The 22,896-nt window shown below is 40.3% G+C and overlaps 1 protein-coding gene across 6 annotated transcripts in view; it reads right to left on the reverse strand.

The window, feature by feature from the left end:
- Window positions 1-22,896, reverse strand: part of SLC35F4 (solute carrier family 35 member F4) — a 246,917-nt gene that overhangs the window by 99,349 nt on the left and 124,672 nt on the right. Inside the window, exon 1 of one of the 6 annotated variants that reach the window (XM_070249804.1) lies at window positions 6,628-6,941. The exons of the other annotated variants lie outside the window; for them this stretch is intronic. The gene's annotated coding sequence lies outside the window, so the exon portion shown is untranslated. Of the gene's footprint in view, window positions 1-6,627; window positions 6,942-22,896 lie in introns of those variants that run through there. 6 annotated transcript variants of the gene reach the window in all.

Below are 22,896 nucleotides of genomic sequence, written 5' to 3' on the forward strand. Positions count from 1 at the left end.
GCTCAGCAACCTCTGAAAGCAGTGGGGGGAACCCCGCAGTAAGAGCCTTGTCATTACAGTGCAGGGACCACGGAGCCAGGACCGAGTTGCACTCACCTGACATCTCGACACGATTGCTCAGATTTCTCCAGTTTGTCAGTGACACATTTGGGATAGCATCAACCCTTTAGTTCTGCACGGTTCTGGCAATGGAAAGTGCCACAGGTAACTAAAAACAGAACTTGACAGTCTCCACAAATTGGCCTGCTGGTGAAATCAGGCTGTGGCCATCGTTAGGAGTGACAGGTTAGTATCACTTCTTATTCCATGACAAGAGAATACAAACTGTCCTGGGCCACGAGGCAAAGCTGTGAGAGATGGCAAATTGGCATCTCACAGGCACCACATAATCCATGGGTAAGTTTCATTTGTTCCGCCCAAACAGTGTTTTTATTTTGTCAATTGGTTGCCAACATTCAATATTTTGGAGATTTCAAATAAACATTTGGATTTTCAGCTTATATTGAAATAATTTTTGTTGTAGCAATATGATGTTGTACATAGAGTAGAATGTTGATAAAACTTGGTGTAAATATAAATGTCTATAAACACAAAAGAGAACAAGGATGGTTCAGTGTTGCCCATCACCTAGAGAAACAGTTACTAATAAGCAAGTATCTGGTTGGCAAGGCAGCTACTGGTGATAACTGTACAAAGGATGTACGAGGTTCAGCAAGCACCTGGCTTGTGATCTCAAAATTGCTAAAGAACGACTATGTCCAAGGCCATTGTCTTCTCTTCTATCACTGGAATGGTGGGAGACACCCTTTTAGCAGGTAGCACGGGGCAGGAAGCTGGAAAGCCCAGCTCTGAACCACGGATTACACTGAACTCTTAATGAAAACCACGCTTCCCTCCACGTGTGGCAATAAATGCATCAGGTACTAGGGAGGTGCTTCTATGAAAACCAGGCTTCCTGACCTCCAGGCCTGTCCCGTTGACCTGGAAGCACTCAGCCACAGTGACACATGAGACTCCAGGTCTGCAAACAGAGCCTAATCAAGCAGTGAGAGCAAGAAGTGATGTTGGCTTCCCTGGTTTGCCAAGAAGGTGGCAGGCAAAGTCATGTGTACCCCATTCCTCTGTGGGCCGACTTAATGACACGTTTCCGCTTCAGTGTGGGGTCAAACCATTCCAGGATCTTTCTTTCATCTTCTCCTTTCCTCCCCTTTGTCATCCACTCCTTACACTTTCAAACATGCACACACAGACACCACCTTAAAGACTGAAAACAGTCAGAAGTTTATAGAGAAAAGGACGCTTGCCAGACTGAAAACATCCCACTCCTCAGCTCAGGCCTCCCAGGCAGCCTAGCCAGACTCTTCTCGTCACCCTAATGTCTGCTTAACACACACCACAACTTCAAGTTCTAAATAATAATAATACCTAACATTTACTGCACCAGCCATATAATGATGGCCCATGTATATCACTTTATTTAGACCTCTTCATGTAATTCTCTTGACAATCCTATGAGGCAAGCACCACTTTATCTCAATTCCAAGGCTGAAAAACTGAAGCTCAGGGATGTTCAGTAACTTGTTCAAGGTCATCTGGACGGTAAGTGGCAGAGCCAGGATTCAAAATTGATTTCTCTGATCCCAGAATCTGAGTGACACTGAACATACTAAGGTGATTTTCTCAGAGATGGTCATGGAAAAGTCCTTTGGTGCATGTACAGACATAAAGTGAGGCACAAAGAGGGTAACAGTCTCCTCATATCCCAGTCTCTACATGAGTATATGTGAAGCGAGAAACCCAGAACTTGAACTGGGCTATTCCCCAGGTTCTGCCGAGTTTTGTTTTCTTCATTGAGCACAGTATCATGCAGGCGTCACTCTAGATATGATTATAAGCTTCCAGGAGCTGAGGGCAGCCTTCAGCCCCCAGCCAGCAGAAAGCCGGGGCCCTCAGCCCCACAGCCACAAGGAAAGGAATTCTGCCAGCACCCTGAATGCGCTGGGAAGCGAGTTCTTCCCCACTCGAGCTGAGAACACTGCATGGTTGGCATCTTGATTGCAGCCTTGGGAGACCCCGAGCAGAGGACCCGGTTAAGCTGTGCCCAGACTCCTGACCCACAGAAACCGTTGGATGATAAATGTAAGTTATTTTAAGCCATTAAGTTTGTGGTAATTTGTTGCATAGCAATGAAAAAACTGATACACAAACAATAAAACAGGGATGATGGCCAAAAAGCGCATGTCTAATTTTTTTTCAACTGATAGCAGTCACTCAGAGAAGCAAGAAAACTATCAACGTGGTTTCAAAATGCTCCACTCTGGGGAACCTGGTCTGCGCACAGCACTCTGCTTAGGGGAGGCTGGGCTTGCAGAGGATACAGAGATGCCCAAAACACTGCCCCCAGGGCAACAGAGACTCCAAACAGGGAACTGTGATGCAGAAAGTTCTAGAACAGCAGGATCCATGTAGTCCTCCGGGGCTAGAACACGAGCTACTAACTCTTCAACGGGAGGAAGCAAGGGTAAGAGTAACCTTTGATTTAGGCCTTCTAGGAAGAGAATTGAGAGCACCTTACAAAGCATTCTACCATTACATTGGTGAAGGAAACAGGCCTCATTCTGATTTTCCTTGGTGAAGAAGAACAAGCAGATCCGAGGATACCCTACGTAGCCCTCCCTGACTTCTATTGATTCATATTTAATATTTTCTAATCCCAGAAAGACTGGGAAGCTACAGAAGCTGTAGTGGACACTGGCTACATTTTTTTTTTTTTAAGAAAGATTAGCCCTGAGCTAACTACTGCCAATCCTCCTCCTTTTGCTGAGGAAGACTGGCCCTGAGCTAACATCCGTGCCCATCTTCCTCTACTTTATACATGGGACACCTACCGTAGCATGGATTTTGCCAAGTGGTGCCATGTCCACACCCAGGATCTGAACTGGCGTATCCCAGGCCGCCGAGAAGCGGAACACGTGAACTTAACCACTGTGCCACTGGGCCGGCCCCGGACACTGGCTACGTTTGGTAACCCACCCATTCCTTTCATCAGCTCTGTGCACCCATCCTCAAGCACCTTGACCTTCAGAGGATTGCCCTTGAGCACCGGAACTGCCTTGCCCGTGCAGAGAACCAGAAGTGCCTGGGAGGTGACCGACCTCCCATTCCACCTCAGTGCCCCCAGCTGGGAGCCAAGGATATGATGTGGAAGTCTAAAAGCCCAGCTTCTTTCCTGTGAAGCAGGACAAACCCTGGTACGATTAACTCTGCAGAGCTCCTGACAGAATCAGGCTGAGTGAGGGACATCACTTGAAACCACATCCTTTGTTGGTTTCTTCCCCTTCCCTATCCTGCTTCCTTTGCTCCTTGGAACATTTCCTTAATAATTCCTTTTACTGCAATCCTTAGATCAGGACCTGCTTTGAGGAGGACCCAACTTAAGAGAAAAGAGAAACAGAAACATCCCATGGTTTTAGACATGTGGTGTTTGGCTGCATTTTGGAGCTAAGTGATCTACTTTGCCTAGAGAATATGTCTAGAACATTCTCTGAGGTGGGCTGAGTCACAGCATCATGCCCACCTCCTGAGGTCACGTACTTCTTCCTAAGTGCTCCATTACCTGTTGCCCACTCCTAAGGTCCTTCACCTCCTGCCACCACCTTGCAGCTGGCCAAGCTCAGCCAGGTCACTTGTGGACAAAGATCCTGCAAACATTCTACTTGGCCCGGGCAGGGGACTCTGGCCCAGCTCTGACACCCACATTTAAAAATGAAAAATCAAGAATTATGCCAGTTACTAGTGATCTCAAAAAAACTATAACAGGAACAGTGATCTCACGCTCTAACCCAAAACTTGCGCCGTGACAACATGCATCATGACCCACATGCTCTGTAACGGTCTTTTATGGAGGAAAAATCGGCCCCTGGCACCTTCCCCTGCTACGCTCACAAAGATATGCTACCGACCCCTGTGAAACATGCTAAATCAGGGTGATATTAACACTACTGCTATATAATTATAAAATGACTCTTTCTCATAAAAATAGACAGCTCTCTCCTGTATCATATATCAGATTCATTTATGCTTAAATCTACTTAAGAGAACTTGACATATGCTTTTTAGAGTTGGAAACCAAAGAGAAAAAATAAATGAATAACATATTTCCTTATTTGGATCCTTATCCAGCATGGCAAGACAGATCTAGAAGGTAAATTCTATTTTTTTTCACTAAGAGTTGGAATAACATAGTTGAGTTAGGACAGAAAGTGGGCCACTAGCAAAGGCAGGATTCCGTCATGTGGAACAGAGGCTTGTAACCACATCACCCCTCCCACCAAGTAGCTTTCACAATTTTGCAGGGCCAATTTAAAATTTTCTTTAAGGAAAACAGAAATTAATATTTGCCTAAAACAATCCTTCAATAAAAGGCAAAAAGGGGCCAGCCTGGTGGCGTAGTGGTTAAGTTCACACACTCTGCTTTGGCACCCTGGGGTTTGCAGGTTTGGATCCCAGGTGCAGACCTGGCACCACTCCTCAAGCCACACTGTGGCGGTGTCCCACATAAAATAGAGGAAGATTGGCACAGATGTTAGCTCAGCAACAATCTTCCTCACACACACAAAAAAGAAAAGACAAGAAGGTATTTCAAAGTTGAGTCAGCAATTTATTGCACAAAGCCTGTTTATTTTATTTATTTAGTTTTTTGCTGAGGAAGATTAGCCCATAACTAAAATCTGTTGCTGATCTTCCTCTTTTTGCTTGAGGAAGATTTGCCCTAGCTAACATCTGTGCCCATCTTCTTCTGTTTTGTTATGTGGGTCTCTGCCACAGCATGGCTGCTGACAAGTGATGTAGGTCTGTGCCTGGGAACCAGGCCCAGGCTGCTGAAGCAGAGTGCACCGAATTTAACGACAAGGCCAGGGGCCGGCCCCTTAATCTTCATATTACTTTCAATATGTCACTTTGTTTTGTAAGACAAACCAATTAGGAAACATGAGCAATACAACCGGGAAGCCTCAGAGGATTACAGTGAGAGCTGAACAAAACGGGAGTAAAGCTCGATCGAGTCTGTAACAATAGAGCACAAAGAGCAGACAGCATGGTCTCAGGATTAAGGGAGTGGTGAGGAGCACGGTTTTTGGAATCAGGGAGTTGCAAGTTTTATTCCGGCTGTGGAGCTGGGGGACTCTGAGCAAGTTACTGCACCTCAGTGAGCCTCATTTTCTGGATCTGTAAATGGAACTAATAATGCCTTCACGGGGTCAGGCTGGGGATTAAAGGCGATATGTATGTTAAGAAGATGGAGAAGCATTTATTCCCCAGGACCCCAGCAGGTTTGAGGAGGCTAAGCTGGTCTGATGCGGCTGCTCCCCTCCTCCACCCTCAGTTCCAAGAGGAAGTGGGGAGGGCTGGATGCTTTCCAAAGGAAGGACTGATGTGGGGAGGGTCCAGAGCCAGGGAGGCAGGCTCGGGGGCCAGTGTTAGAAGCGTTTTTAGAGGAAAGCACAGGAGAAAATATCTCTGTGGCTTGTGGATAGTCAAAGGTTTCTTAGAGAAGTCACAGAAAACAGTAAGCATAAAAAGTTTGATAGACTTCATCAAAATTAGGAACTTCTGCTCATTAAAGGATACCATTAAGAAAATTAATAGGCAAGCCATAGACTGAGAGAAATATGTCTAACAAATGACTGATATCAATGAAATAATAAAGAACTCAGTAAACAACCCCCAAAAGGGGGGAAAAATTTAAACACTTTATAAAATAAGATATAGAAATGGCCAATTAACCCAAACAAATGTACTCAACATCGTTAGTCATCAGAGAAATGAAAATTAAAACCACTGTAAGACACCACTATTCTAGCCACCAGAATGGCTAAAATAAGAAAGATTGACACCACCAAATGTTGGCAGTAACAGAACAAGCAGACCTCTCATACATACTGGGAGGAATGTAAAATGGCACAATCCCTTCAGAAAAAGGTTTGGCAGTTTTTAAAATAAGACTAAATGTATGCCTGCCTTATGACCTAGCAATTCAACTCCATGGTACTTACTCCTGCCCCAATGGAAAACAGATATTCATAAAAAAGACTTACACGAGAATTTTCATAGCAGCTCTATTCATAATAGCCAAAAACACTGGACATAGCCCAGGAGAATGGAGAAATAAACTGTGGAATGATGGAATACTACTCAGCAATAAAAAGAAAAGAATTACTTGGGCTGGCCTGGTAGTGTGGTGGTTAAATTCATGCACTCCACTTCGGCAGCCCAGGGTTCGTGGGTTCAGATCCCAGGTGCAGACCTACACACTGCTCATCAAGCCATGCTGTGGCAGGCGCCCCACATACAAAAATGGAGGACGATTGGCACAAATGTTAGCTCAGGGCCAATCTTCCTCCCCAAAAAAAGAAAGAAAGAAAGAAAGAAAAGAATTACTGATAAATGCAACATTGTGGGTGAATCTCAAAAACACGCTGAGAGGAAGAAACTAGAGTACACGCTGAGAACGATGAAAGATGGAAGATTTTACCCCGTTTGGAAGCTAATCAATTAGCCTGCCATCTTTTCACGGAAGCTGCTAGAAGACGCAGACTCCTGGATCAGTGACAAATGACTATTACTCACAGGTATAGCAGTAGCCAGAGCATCCGCATTTTCCTGCACAGGGTTCCTAGGCCCAGTTCCCATAGGGTGACGTGAAGAGCTGGGTGACACTGATGGGCAGTGGAGACCCTGAGCTTGGTGAAGCTGCATCCTCCATTGCGGCCACTGAGCACGCCGGCTCTTTGCTCACCAGGCGGACGCGATCTCTGCACCCAAAGCCGCTCACTATACAAACATCCTTGAAAAGAGGCTGGGACAAAGGCCATCAGCGCTTCTGGTAGCAAGCAGAAATGTGAGCAACGCGTGGAAAACTGTATCTCGACACTGTATATTTCCAGTCACGTGAAATTCTAGAGGAAGCAAGACTTTTATGGCGGAAAGAAATTTACAAAGTGTTTTCCTCTGGTGGAGTGGGGGCAGGGCATCGTGGGGGGCCTTTCTGAGGTAGTGGGGAGGCTCTAGGTTTTGATGTGGTTTGGGTTCTACAGTGTATGCATCTGTCAACTCACTGAAAGAACACAGGGTTTGTGGGCAAATTTTACAGCAAAACAAGAAAGTGTAAGCAAGTACAGAATTTAATGATATGCATGCTGAAGTACCTAAAGGGGAAGTGTATTGTCTGCAGCTTACTTTGAAGAGCACTCAGAATAAGCTGGATTAACGGATTGATAAAAAGATGATAAATAGATGGACAGCTATGCATAAAACAAACATAGTAAAATGTTAGTGGTAGAATCTAGATGGTGCGTATGCAGGTGTTCACTGGACAATTCTTTCAACTCTACTGCTTGAAAATTTTTATAATTAAAATGTTGAATAAAAAAATGAAAGTCTAAAAGAATAAGAAGGAAACACGGATGGACGTGAGGAGAGGGCCTTTCTAAATAAAACAACACAAAAAAGCCATGAAAGGGAAAAACTGATAGAGATGACTACATAATTTTTCTTAACTGGCATACACGCAAAACTCACTCCCTTCTTCCCCCACAGGTATGCACATAGTCAAGTGGTGAAAACTCAGAGTTCTCATAAATCAAAAAGAAAAGCTTAATACCAATAGAAAAATGGGCAAGGGTCATAAACAGGCAGTTCCCAAACAAGGAACGCAAACACTAATACTCTATTACAAACAAAACACGCAGCATCATCAGTAATCGAAGAAGTGCGAACTCACACAGCAGTGAGCTGCCGTTCTTGCCTGCTTCATTGGCAAAGAACGTTTAAACAATTGCACCAACGCTGATGCAGACACAGCTGATTTAACTGGAAGACTGCATGAGCCTGAATCTCAGCTCCTCCGATAAACAAGCTGAGCGAGCTTGGGCAGAGGACTCAACCTGTCTGTGTCTCAATGTCCTCATCTATAATATTGGAAAAATAATAGTATCTATTAAGTTGATTGCACTACATTTTAAGAGTATATCTGGGCACAGAGAATACGGCAATAGTAAAAAAAAAAAAATTAGATTTCGGGAAGGTCGGAGCACAAAACCAACAGGGCCCCAATCATGAACTCAATCACTGTGGGAGGAACCCTGTTCTGTGGTGAAAAAGATAGCTCAGGCATTCTTCAGATAAATCTACGACTAACTTGTTTGTAGAGGCATCTAAGTGTATAACTGACGTATCTTTATTATTTTTCCAAGAAGTAAAACATCCACTAGATCCAGCAGAAAGGAATGCACATCTTAAAGAAAACTCCACAGAGTCGTATTTGAATTTTTTCCTTTTATAAATGAAATAGAACAAAAATTATCAAAATCATTTCAGCAAAAGACTTTTCTACCATTGTGGCAAGTTTTTAAAAAATACTATGAAATGGAAGGAGAAGATTATTTAAAAGCTGGGTTCCTAAATATTTTGTCAATATCTCCGACCGAGAGCAGCCCTGGGTCGGTCTCCACGCTCACCTTTTCCTGGCAAGCACAGTGGCTCGGGGCTGGGTCAGTGTCTGGGGCTGGAAGGCCAGCTCTTCCTACCCGTCTCAGGGCTGAGTGCAGACCTGGCTGAGGCAACCTGCAAATCGGCTCCCAGTTAGAATCACAGACATCTTCTGTCTTTCCTGCTTTCAACTACTCTTTCTTTTTTCTATATCTTAATGACATAATTTTTTGTCACTTTTGATTTTTGAAATGAGTCCACTCCGGTTGAAAAACGTCAGTCTAGTATCTGATTCAGCAGCCTTCTCCTCATCATAGACTAGATTGGGAGGGGCTCACAGGGCTTCATGCAGGGGCACCTGCCTCTGAGATTCCTCCTCTCCCACCGGCATCTGGTGGCACCCAAGTAAACCAGGCTGGAGATCGGAGACAGCGCCCACGGTCAACCAACCACTCCTCTATAAGACTCTGCCCCATCGTTTCCTCCTACCCCAACTCCAGGGGAGCTGGGTTTGGCTGGGGATAGTTTTCTCTGGGTGGTGTTCATTTTCCTTCCGGGTCCCTGGAGTAGGGGTACCCGTGTCTTCTTACATCTCCTCTCCTCCATTATTTCTGGTACTCCTAGGAGAGCCGCCACAATCTCAGCATCTCTCTTCAATAGTCCCCCGGGGGCCCTGGAAAACTGGATGGGCTGGGGGTGGTTGGTGCCATCTCCTGCTGGCACAGGCTGTTCCGGCGGGGGTCTCTAGATCAGACTCGAGCACCAGTCCATATGCTCACAGCTCCCACCCCTCGCCTCCTCTCTGGTGCCTGAAGGGCTCTTCCCAGCTTCTCTCCTAGCAGAGACACTAAGATGGGTCTGTGGGTTGAGTAAAAACCCATCTGCCAGTCTTCCCTTCTGGAAAGCACTGTCAGTCTCTAAGAGTAACTCTCCAGGAGCCCCCTTATCTTGCTCGGCTTTGAGGAAGACAATGATACCTCTGTCCTCTCTCTTGGGGGTCTCTTCAGGGTTAGAGGGTTTGTGGGCAGATTCTGTAACTCCTTCATTAGCTGCCTGGGGGGTGTGGGGGGAGATGCCCAGCCCAGTCATGGGTTAGGGTCTTTTGTTTTGAGTTTTAGGCCTTAACTGTAAATTAGAACACTGTGCAAATTCCTTTGATATTACATGCAACATGTATATTTCCTCCAGAAATTTGGATAAAAGAGTACAAATGAATTAGTATACATTATCCATACAAGAAGAACCCCAGATTTTCAAAATGCTATAAAAGAGGCGGGTGAGGGGGGTTAGTTACATGTTTATTGCAACTAAGAGTAGGCAGTATTATCATTGACTCTGAGCAAAGACAAAGACCTTGAACAGACCCCTAGGCCTCCCACCACTGGGTCTCTCGTGGCAGCTATTGCTGGCTTTGCCCTGCCCGGCTGGATGGAAAGTCGAAGTAACATGGGAAATCAAGTCCAGGTTGTATGGCCTTCGAGAAAGGTCAGGGCCTTCTCCTGACCTGACCCCCAGGGATAAGACTTTGAGGGAATTTGAAGAAGAGAGCAGAGAATGTCCTTGGTTAGAAATGAACAATTATGGTAAATCTTTGGCTCAGGCATCATTGGCAAAAGAATGACTTTCCTCAAGTAGCACAGTATTACCTTTTTCAGTACTAAAGCTCTTCTTATTTTCTTTTATTTGGACGGAACCTTTCCAAAGCATTCATATACTGCTTAACGAACTGATTCCGACACACTCCTTCGTTATTCATGGTCGACATTGCAAATCCCAGTTGGTGCTCTAGGATGTAACAAGTGACTCACAAGCCACTTGGCAGGAGCAGGCTCTTTGCCCCATATGCTAAACACCTCCAAATTCATTGCTTTTTAAATTATTGTTTTGTTACAGACTTTTCTGAAATTTTCCTCCTGATCAGCCAGATGACCCTTCCCGGCTGCAGGCTGTGTAGTAGACGTCCTTACAATCTGATGCTCCTGGTCTTTGGGCCTGGAAACTAGATGAGCACGTGCATTTGAACGGCATGAAAACCAGGAGTGAATCAGTTATGAGGGTGGGTCAGGGCAGATCTCCAGGAGACCAAGTGCACGCTCTTCACTGCAGGTGACATCAGGTGCGTTGCTCAGGGCCCATGTGAGGTGCTTTCCTGGTTCTTGGCTGTTTTCAGGATGGGTGAGGTTACCAGACATCAGCGTTCCAAATAAGTTATATTGCACCATAGTTTCTAGATAGAAATTGGACGTTGTAAGGAGGTGTTAATTCTCATATCACTGGGTCATTATTTCAAGAAAGAAATCTATCAAGAGATGAAAATAGTCATTACATCTCTAAAAATGCTTTACTGTTACCAAGGAGTCAGTTACTTACTTACCTGGCCCATATCTCAAAATTAATTCCTAAGGCTATTTATACTTTGCGGGCTGTCCCTGGAGCCACACTTTAAAGGATGCTATTTCCAGCATGAGTTCAGTCATTCAGGGCAGTATCCTGGGGTTTTTAGTTGAAAAAATCAAATTACTATAGCTGGGCCGATTACCAAAAGCCATTAGAAGACTCTGGTTGCCTTTTTAACAGCTCCCTAGTCTCCTGCACGCTTCCTGCCTCGGAACCACGGATGTTCAGTGTGAGTGCCTTTTTTCCGAATTGCTTTTGGCATAGGCTGCAGGCAGGCAAGCCTGCGGTCAGAAGCTCATCCAGAATCAAAGTTATATGACAATGCTGATCTTGGCTCCAAAAGTCAAAAGGATAGTTCCATTTTGGCACAAGACCTTATGCTCTGACCCATGTCGAGGATATTCACTTATTTTTCATGGCTTTTGATAACCTCATATCCATGTTAAAATGTAGATCCCAAGATAACAAAAAACAATACTAAAGTCTTTATTAATTATATTTTCAGACTTATTAAGAATTATTTTCTGTCTAGGTTTGTCACAGACTGAATTTTGTCCTAACCAAAATTCATATGTTGAAGTCTTTACCCCCAGTGCCTCAGAATGTGATTGTATTTGGAGATTTGGAGGTAATTAAGTTAAAATTGGATCATTGGGATGGACCTTCATCCAATATGACTGGTGTTATTATAAAAAGAGACTAGGACGGACAGACACAGAGGGAGCCCTGTGTGAATACATGGGAAGAAGACTGCCATCCACAAGGCAGGAATAGAGACCCCAGAAGGAACCAACCCAGTGGACACCTTGACCTTGCACTTCCAGCCTTCAGAACTGTGAGAAAATAAATTTCTCATAATAAAAAGTTATAAAAAATAATAAAAATAAATAAATAAAATAAAATAATAATAAAAAATAATTGTTTAAGCCCCCAGTCTATGTCACAGCAGGCCTAGCAAACTAGCACAAGTTTTCCTGGTTGAAAATCATACCATAAACCATGAGGTATGAGAAAGTTCGTAACCACATGGCAGCAGTGCTACCAAGGATAGTACTTGAGTTACAATCTGAGGATATCTTTTGGCTCTAACTGGCCCTATTTAGATATTGGTTGTGTGTAGAATTTTGAGCCGCCCGTGATTGGTCTCCATGAAATAGTAACTCTTTGAGCAAGGTGTTCTTTGTCCTATTCTAAACATGAAACACCTTCCTCACTCTGAACACCTTTCTCATCTAGAACCCAGTGAGCTCTTCTGAATTCCAGGCTCTGTCCTTCGTTCCTCCTCTAGGGTCTGTGTGTCAGTTGAGCTAACCCTCCGCCTTCCCAGGATCAGCTAATTGGCCTCTCCCGCCATCTCCTATATCCCTTTCTTCTCCAGCCAAAAGGAGCTACCCTCCTGTGAGACACACACAGGCAGGCGCTGTTTCTCAATGCCTTCTGGGTTATCTCCTTTAGTGGCCTTAACTTAGTCACCAGGAATTGATCAGCTATTAGTGATAGAGTCCTTCTTTACTTGCAAAAAGAAAAAAATTCATCAATATACTAAAATGTAATTTATGAAAAACATAAACAAGAGAACCCTAATTTGAGGAAAAAAATATTTTCAACAATATTTGAAAACTGAAGCAGCTGTGCATTCAGATTAAATTTGTAGAGACAGAGATGAATTGTCACATTGCAAGTCTGTGGAGTCATCACACAGACTTGCTCCTACCGAGGGGTGGTTCTCGACTCGAGGTGAGTTTCCCGATAGATCTCATTCACAGAGCTCCTGAGTTAACTGGTCTGGGGTATGGCCCATTCATTGGTATTTTAAAAATACATCAGGAATTTAAAGGAGGGGTTATTAATGAGGAAAAGAGAGAAAAAAAGAAGTTAGTGGAAAAGAGAGATTATGAGATAGATGGAGAGGAAAAAAAAGCATCGGTTTATTTTTTATTCCTAACTACCACGCAGGACTCAGTATTTCCTTTGCAAGCAAAATTTGGAATAAATTAGGTTTGATTGCAGCTAAGAGCATCGTATTAAAACCTTGGAAAAACAACTCAAATTGTTGCATTGCAGAATGGATTTTATCTTTAACTGTGGCATCACCGTGAGACAGCTTTATAAATTACAGGGTACAATGGGTTATTTTGATGAGATTATGGGTTCTTTATATTTCTTACTCAGACAAGGATAATAACAGAATACAACCATGTATGTTTATAGTTTCTATTGAAAAAGCCCTTAAAGACCACCAGGATGAAATTAATGATGATTGCATCTCTGAGGTATGTTTTCTTTATAATGAGGTTGGTACCACCTCTTAATCCGAGCAACCACATTTGGACATCAAGGTGGGCAAGAGTCCATCTAGAGGTAACCACTGGGCTGCTACCTAACTGCAAGCTGATTTTCCCTGCTCTTCTTCCTACTGGGTGGTATTCATTTGTCGATCTTTTGAGGTCCTCAAGTGACAAAGAGTTGAAAATTCAAGTAGGATGGTGAGTTATTACAAAGGGCTTCTCATTATTTACCATTGTAAGTTAATTAATTTAATTTTTTCCATTCTCAAATCTAATAGACAGCAAGAAAAGTCTGGTTAAATAGTGCTGTGGCCATCTGACGTTTAGTATGAGGGAAAGTAACCATACATAGGGAAGCCAGCTGAGATGACATCAAACTACACTGGGTGCTTATTATTCGTTAGCTGCAATGAAGATTATCTTTATGAAGAAATTAAATGAAATTACATCATAAAAAAACCATTGTTTTTCTGTGTCCCCTCTTTCTCCATCTGAATATCCTGTGTTTCAAATTCAACATTCTTCAAAACGAACTAATATCTTCTCACTCTAAAACCTGCTGGTTCTGCCTCAGTTAACAGAATCATCTTCCAGTCATATTAGAAACCTCCACACCACCATCAACACCTCTCTCTCCCTCTCACCCCAACACACTCACTCGATCCAGCCAGTTCTACTGCCGAAGTTTTTCTGGAGTTAATCCCCCACTCTCTAGCCCTCTGCCACGAGTTTACTCCAGGTCTGCATCGTTACTGACCTGGAGACCTGCGCGAGTCTTCTAATGGAGCGCGAAGCCATCTCCAACGCTAAAATACTTTTAGGAATGAGGCAGTTATTAAAACAAAAACAACAAAACAACCAAAAACACTGTCCCTGGCCTCACTGCCCACCCCTGCCCCCCAAGCCATTTTCCATAATGTTTCCAGAGGTATCTTTTGAAAATAAAAGTTGAGTATATTATTCCTTTGCTTAAGACCTTTCAATACTTTAAAGGTATGGCTCAAATTTCAGAGCATTCTAACAGCTTCATCCCTGCCCACACTGGGTGATACCATTTACTTCTCAACAAGCCATCCTCTCTTTTCCCTCTAGATCTTTGCACACTCTGCTCCTTCTTTCTAGAATATCCTTTAGCATTCCCTCTCTGCAATCCTAAACTCCTTCTCTACCTCAACTTTTAAGCCTAAAATCAAGCGTTCCCACCCAGCCCAGTCAGCGTCTTTTGGAATGAATTGTTGATTCTTCCTATCAACAGCCCTAACACTCTGTACAAATTCACATTGTAAGTTATTCACCAGTGTAAGTTATAGCACCTACTGTGTTCTAGAAGCTGGAGATACAGTAGCAAATGAGAAAGGTAAGGTCTATGTTCTCATGTGACTAATATTCTAGTGGGGAGGAAGAGAAAATAAATACAAGAAGAGCAGTATCTATAGTGATGGCGGGACAGAAATCTAACTGGGATAGATTGAGGACAGAATAGCAGATGAGAAAGTAGAGACAACTTAGCACATTTTGGGGATTTTATTCATTTTCATGTCTTTCTTGTCCTCTAGACTGCGACCCAGGAAAGAGCAATGACATCTTATTCATTGATGTAAATGAGGGCACAGCACAGTGTCTGGCTTATACTAAGCAATCAATAAATGTTGGATTAACAAAAATGAGTAAAGGAAGGAAGGAAAGAAGGAAGAGAACGAAAAGATGAAACCTCATACTCAGTTTCTGCCATGTCGGCTTTTGGGTAACGAACTATACTGAAGGCAGAAAACTTAAGCGCTGAAGTTAGCAGATCATATACACTCACTATGATGAACTGACACCTAACTTCTTTTTATATATTGAAGGTCGAAGGGAAGTGCAGTCCGCAGCCAAGGGTGGGAGCTCAGGGTTAGCAACAGATTTCATAGATGTTGTGGGGTCATATTCAGAAATGCTATTGGGGCAGGTGTAATGACGGACACGCTATTGGGAAAATTAAGAACACGAATGCTGACTACATTGCTAGAGTGTGCATAATCAACAGAAAACCTGAAGCTCATGTTGGTGATGCAAAAGTAATATTAATTGCAGTCATTTATGTGAACTACTCACCATTTATGTTTAATTATCTTGTAGCCCAATGGTAATTTTTACTCACATAACATTACACTCTTAAGACTATCTTTGTTTATTACCTTATGCGACTAATGTTTATCTAGTGCCCACCAGGTGAAAGACATTCAGCTGGGCTCTGTTGGGGCAATGCAAAAGTTCAGAGAACAGCCCTTTCTCTTAAGGAGTTACAATCAAATAGAGGTGAAAAAATACTCATATAATATGATGGCAAATGTGACAGATTCTTCATAAGAGATAATCAATGCTACAGGAGGTGTGGGTCATACAAAGGAGGCCCCATGGGAGATTAGTCTGGAAGGATGTGGTAGGATTTGGTCAGATGAAGATGGTGAGAGAAGTAAAACTTGTCTTTCTTTGCAGATGACATGATCTCATATATAGAAGATCCTAAAGACTCTTCAAAAAAACATTTAGAACTAATTAATTAATTCAGTAAAGTTGCAGGATAAAAAACTAACATACAAAAATCAGTTGTGTTTCCATACAGTAACAATGAACTCTCTGAAAAAGAAATAAAGACAAAAGTTCATTACATTAGCCTCAAAAACAATAAAATACTTGGGAATAAATTTAACCAAGGAGGTGAAAGATCTGTACACTGAAAACTATGACACATTGATGAAAGAAACTGAAGAAGATGCAAATAAGTGGAAAGATATCCCTGTTCATAGATCAAAAAAATTAATATTGTTAAAACATCCATACTATCCAAAGTCATCTATAGATTCATTGCAATTCCTATCCAAATTCCAATGATGATTTTGACAGAAATAGAAAAAATAATCCTAAAATTTGTGTGAAACCAAAAAAGACCCTGACAGCCAAAGCAATCTTGAGCAAGGAGAATAAACCTGGAGGCATCACACTTCCTGATTGCACAGAGTGGAATGGTGCACAGAGTAGAATGGTGGTTGCCACGAGTTGCAGGGTGGGAGAAATGGGCAGATGTTGGTCAAAGTGTACAAAATTTCAGTTATGCAAGACGAGTAAGTTCTGTAATGATGAGTAATGTACAGCATGGTGACGATAGTTAACAATACTGTATTGAACACTTGAAAGTTGCTAAGAGAGTTCTTCATAAATGTTCTTACCACAAAAAAAGGTAACTGTGTGGTAATGGATGTGTTTACTAGCCTTATTGTGGTAATCATTTTGTGATATCCATGTATATCAAATCATCATGTGTACATCTTAAACTTATACAATGGTATATGTCAAATCATCATGTGTACATCTTAAACTTATACAATGGTATATGTCAATTATATCTCAATAAAGCTGGAAAAAATTAAGAAATAAAAAGAAGATGGTTGGAAAAAAGGGTATTCTAGAGTTAACAAAGTTCAGATGCGGGACACTATGGTTTGTGTCAAGGAAACTACGACGAGCACAGTCTGACAGAAAAGTAAAATATGTAAAGGAGCGGAATAGTAGGTAAGAATGGAAAAGCGGAGTAAGATGAAACATGACAGCCAAGTAAAAGTTTACATTTTGTCCACTTCCTTATTAATTTCCAGAAAAAGTTCAATGAACTGCATTTGGAATTCTCTACACTGTGTCCAATAGGTTTTCTGGTTCCCAATTAAAGCCCTTAGTACAAGAAAGTTCCAACATGGAAGGATTCCTAAAGAGCTGCTCATACATGGCAAATCCATTTAGTTTTCACGAAGTAAGTGCCTTTCACTCCTTTAGTCTCAACATCAAATTGTCATCAATTGAGCTATATATGGTTAGTAGAACCACTTAAAAATTCTCACACATTTACTGCCTGTATCTGGTTATTTATCAATTTTTAATTTATAATCATCTTACCTTCCAAAAAAGATTTTGAGACAGCTTCTCACTTATTGTTTGGAAAATATGGTTTGTCTGTCAATAATCCATTTTGCTTCACCACTTTGACAAGTTTCCCTGCTCTGCGGTGTTAAATTACATTCACTTCCTATTCAAGAGGTTCTCTGGAGCCCCCTTATGGAGAGGGGTCAATGTTTCTTTGCTCATACCTGAACACCAGCAAGAGGACACAACCTAAGTGTAAAACCTTCACTTACAACTCAAAAGCCCAAGGAAGTGTCCTGTATTAGACTACAGTTACTCATTTTTCATATTATTTGTGTGCAAATCTCCACCTCCAGGTGGAGCCAGTGTTCTAGGAAGTCACGGGAAATGCAGACAAGTCTATTGAGATAAACGCTTCCAGAAAGGCTCATTATCTATGCAACTATATCACACAATTTTTTGTAACTGCCTATTAGAGTACTCCAAACATGATAAAAATAAGAAAATAGTATATGTTTCATTCCTCCAAAGGCTGTTTTATTAATTTAAAAATTTTTTGACAATGAGGATGGGAGCTTACTTTGATTCTCAAAGAACAGACCATTCAGGGGAAATAATAAAAGCAAGAAGTTCAACAGTGCCTTCTTTTTGGATTCAACTCTATTTAAAAATATCTATACTTCTCTGCAAAGCACTGAGCTTACCAAATAAGTTGGGTATTAAGACTAGGTTTACATAAGAGTAGTGTTTTCCAACAACACAATATTGTTTGTTCTTTAACATTTTTTGTCAGTATATCAAGGTTTTATGGTCACTCAGTAGAGTTGGTTAGAATCCCGATCAGGATCTGAGCATGGACCAGACATATGTCCTTTCCCAAGAGCTTTAAATCTGATGTATTTGTGATGCTTGGACCTGGAGTCAAACTTCAGAAAGAAAAGAATTTCATTCAGTTCATCTTTTTTCTTTTTTGGTGACAAAGATTCACCCTGAGCTAACATCCCTTGCCAATCTTCCTCTATTTTGTATGTGGGACACATCCACAGCATGGCTGATGAGTGGAGTAGGTCTGCACCCAGGATCTGAACCCACAAACATGGGCCACCAGAGTGGAGCATGCAGAACCTTAACCACTCAGCCATGGGGCTGGCCTCCAATTCCCTTATTTTTGAAAATCATAGAACATAACATAGACTTAGAAAAGTGCACAAACTAAAGACATAAATAATTTATAACAAAGTAAATACCATCTAATCACTTCCCAAGTCAAGAAATAGAACGTTGGAAGCACTTGAGAAGCCCCCTTCATGTTCCTTCCCAATCATCATCTTCTCCCTCCAAATAGAACCACATCCTTGGTTTTCTTCGTAGTTTAGCTACTTAAATTTGCATCTCTAAATTCTATTGTTTAGTTTTGCCTCATTGTTTTTTGAACTTTATTTAAATGTGATGCTACAGCAATTTTTATGTACCTTGCTTCTTTCATTCTACATAACGTTTGTGAGATTCATACAAACATTTAGTAAAGCTGTAGTGTATTCATTTTCATCACAGAATAGTATTCCATTCTACAAATACACTACATTTAATTATCCTTTCTAGTGTTAATAGACTTTTATTTTTTTTCTCATTTGGAACTATTAAAAATAATATTGGGAGTTTAATAGGTTTTTCACAGAATCTATCAACCAGTTTGGGAAGAATTGACATCTTTACACTATTGTCTTCCACAGCATATCTCTCCATTTATTTGTCTTGTTTAATTTCTCTCAATAATATTACATAGTTTTCTCTACAGACATCTTGCATGTAATTTATTAGATTTATTCTTAGATATTTGATTTTTTATGATATTGAGGGTGTTTTTTTCATTTTCTGCATATTGCTCACATATAGGATTGCAATGACCTAATTGTATATTTATAATATAACAGCATTGATAAATTCTCATATTAATTTATCATGTGGAAATAATAAAGATTTTAGTTCTTCCTTTCCAATCTTTATATCTTAAATGCTTTTTCTTGTCTCGTTGCACTGGCTAGGATCTCCAGTACAAGGCTGAATAGAAGTAGTAATAGAGATGTTCTTGCCTATTCTCACTCTCAGGGTAGACAGAAAGCTTTGAACATTTCATCTGTGTTATGATATTTGCTGTAGGTTTTTTGTTTACAGTATTTAACAGATTATGAATCTTTATTTCCAAAAATAATTCTTTTTTAAAAAAATCATAAATGGATATTGAATTTTACCAAATAAACTAAATTGGTAGTCAAAGGACTTCTCTAAGTACTTCCACACTTTCAAAAAATAAAAGGCCTAGACAATTTTTCTGGCAAGTTTTACCAAATTTTTTAAATAGACAATACCTGTCTTGTATAAGTTGTTTAGCAAACTAGAAAAAAGAGGAGGATAGCCAACATGTTTTATGAGACTTGTGTAACCATAATACCAAAACCAATCAAGGATAGCATGAGAAAAATATATCCCAATAGCACTTTTATTTACTCGTTCCAGCTTTATTGAAGTATAATTGACAAATAAAATTGTATATATTTAAATTATACAACTTGATGTTTTGATATATATATATATACATTGTGAAATGATCACCACAATCAAACTAATTAACATATCCACCACTTCACATAGTTAGTTTTGTTTTGTGGTGAGAGCACTTCAGCTACTGTCTTAGCAACTGTCAAGTATTCAGTACAGTATTGTTAATTATAGTCACCATTCTGTACATTAGATCTCCAGAACTTATTCATTGTGCAGAACTGAAATTCTGTACCCTCTGACCAACATCTGCTCATTTCCCCCACCCCCTCAATCCCTGGCAACCACCAATTTGCTCTTTGCCTCTGCAAGTTCAACTATTTTAGATTCTACAAATAAGAGATCATGCAGTATTTATGTTTCTGTGTCTGGCTTATCTCACTTAGCATAATGTCCTCTAGGTTCATTCATGTTGTCACAATGGCAAGACTTCCTTCTAATTTAAGGCTAGACAATATTCCATTGTATATTTACATATCACATTTTCTTTATCCAAGCCTTTTTTGAAGACATTTAGTTTCCACATCATGGTTGTTGTGAATAATGCTGCAGTGAACATGGGAGTGCTATGCCTCCTTAAGACAGTGATTTTATTTCTTTTGCATATATAACTAGAACTGGGATTGCTGGTTCAAAAGGAGGTTCTATTTTTAATTTTTTGAGGAAACTACATACTATTTTCCATATGGCTGTACCAATTTACATTCCCACCAACAGTGCACAAGTGTTCCTTTTTCTCCACAGCCTCACCAACACTTAGTTATCACTTGTCTTTTTGATAATAACCATTCTAACTGGTGTGAGGTGATATCTCATCGTGGTTTTGATTTGCATTTCCCCCGATGATTAGTGATGTTGAGCACCTTTTCACGTACCTGTTGGCCATTTGTATACCTTTTCTTAAAAAATGTCTATTCAGGTCTTTTGCCCATTTTTAAATTGGATTATTTGGTTTTTTGCTATTGAGTTGTATGAGTTTCTTATATATTTTGGGTATTAACCCCTTATCAGATATATGGTTTGCAAATGTTTCTCCCATTCCATGGGATGCCTTTTCATTTTGTTGATTGTTTCTTTTGCTGCGCAATTTTTAGTTTGATGTAATCTCAATTGTTGATTTTTCCTTTTGTTGTTTTTGGTGCCATATCTAAAAAATCATTGCCAGGACCAATGTCAAGGAGCTGTTTCCCTGTTTTCTTCTGGGAGTCTTAAAGTTTCAGATCTACGTTTAAGTCTTTAATCTACTTGGAGTTAATTTTTGTGAGTGGCGTAAGAGGTCAAAATTCATCATTTTGCATGTGGATATCCAGTTTTCTCAACACCATTTATGAAAGAAACTATACTTTCTTCATTGAGTATTCTTGGCTCCCTTGTCAAATGTTAGTTGACTGTGTAAGCATGAGTTTATTTCCAGGCTCACTATTCTGTTGCATTGGTCTACATGTCTGTTTTTATGCTAGTACCATACAGTGTTGACTAGTATAGCTTTGTGATATACTTTGAAATCAGGAAATGAGATGCCTCTAGGTTTGTTCTTGCTCAAGATTTCTTTGGCTATTCAAGGTCTTTCATGGTTTCATACAAATTTTAAGATTTTTTTTCTATTTCTGTGAAAAATGCCATTGGAATTTTTATAGGAATTGCATTGAAACTATAGATGTTTTTGGGTAGTATGGACACTTAAATAATATTAATTCATCCAATCTGTGAACATGAGATGTGTTTCCACCTATCTGTGTCTTCTCTAATTTCTTTCATCAATGTTCTATAGTTTTCAATGTACAAGTCTTTCATCTCTCTGGTTAAATTTATTCCTAAGTATTTTATTCTTTTTGTTGCTGTTGGGAGTGGGATTGTTTTCTTAATTTTCTTTTCAGATAGTGTGTTGCATGTGTATAGAATGCAATGGTTTTTATATGTTTTTGTATCCTGCACTTCACTGAATTCATTTAACAGTTCTAACAGCTTTTTGTTGAAACTTTAGAGATTTCTACATATTTGATCAAGTCATCTGCAAACAGAGACCATTTTACTTCTTTCTTTCTGATTTGGATGACTTTTATTTGTTTTCTTGCCTAATTGCTCTAGCTAGCACTTCTAGTACTACGTTGAATAGAAGCGGCAAGAGTGGACATGTTGCCTTGTACTGAATTTTAGAGCGAAAGCTTTCATTTTTTCCCCCATGATATTAACTGTTAGATTTTCATACATGGCCTCTTTTGTGTCAAATTCCTTCTATCCTTATTTTGTTGAGAGGTTTTATCATGAATGGATGTTGGATTTTGTCAAATGCTTTTTCTGTGTCTATTGAGATGACCATGTGGTTTTTTTCTTTCATTCTGTTAATATGGTGCATCACATTGATTGATTTGCATATATTAAACTAACCTTGCATCCCAGGGATAAATCCCACTTGATCATGGTGTATGATTTTTTAATGTGCTGTTGAATTTGGTTTGCTAGGATTTTATTGAGTATTTTTGCATCTATGTTCATCAGGAATAGTGACCTGTAGTTTTCTTTTCTTGTGGTGTCTTTGTCTGGCTTTGGCATCAGGGTGATGCTTGCCTCATAAAATAAGTTTTTAAGTGTCCCTTCTTCTACTTTTTGGAAGAGTTTAAGAATTGGTATTAATTCTTTGTTAAATGTTTGGTAGAATTCACCCACAAAGCTATCTGGTCCTGGACTTTTCTTCCTTGACAGGTTTTTGATTCCTGGTTCAATCTCCTTATTTATTATTGGTCTGTTCAGGCTTTCTATTTCTTCTTGATTCCATTTTGTTGGGTTGTATGCTTCTAGGAATTTATCCATTCTTCTAGGTTATACAACTTGTTGGCATATAATTGTTTGTAATTTTTCCTTACGATTCTTTTTTACTTTTAAGGCATTCATTGTAATGTCTCCTCTTTTATTTCTTCCCAGTTTTTTTCTTGTAATTGGTTTCTGGTTTCATGGCTTTGTGGTTGGAAAATATACTTGATATGATTTCAATCTTCTTAAATTTATTGAGGTTTCCCTTGTTTCCCAACACATGGCCTCTCTTTTGAGAAACACAACATAAAAAACCACATAACTCGATGGTAGACCAAAACACACAAGATGAGAAACAAAGGAAATGCAAGAGAGCTGGAAAACAAGTGATACAATGACAGCATTGAGCCCTCATATATCAATAATCACCCTAAAGTAAATGGATTGAATTCTCCAATAAAAAGACACAGAGTGATGAGATGGATTAAAGAATAAGCCCCAACAATATGCTGCCTCC

Source organism: Equus caballus, chromosome 24 (assembly GCF_041296265.1).
Source record: "Equus caballus isolate H_3958 breed thoroughbred chromosome 24, TB-T2T, whole genome shotgun sequence".
Taxonomy (NCBI): Eukaryota; Metazoa; Chordata; class Mammalia; order Perissodactyla; family Equidae; genus Equus; species Equus caballus.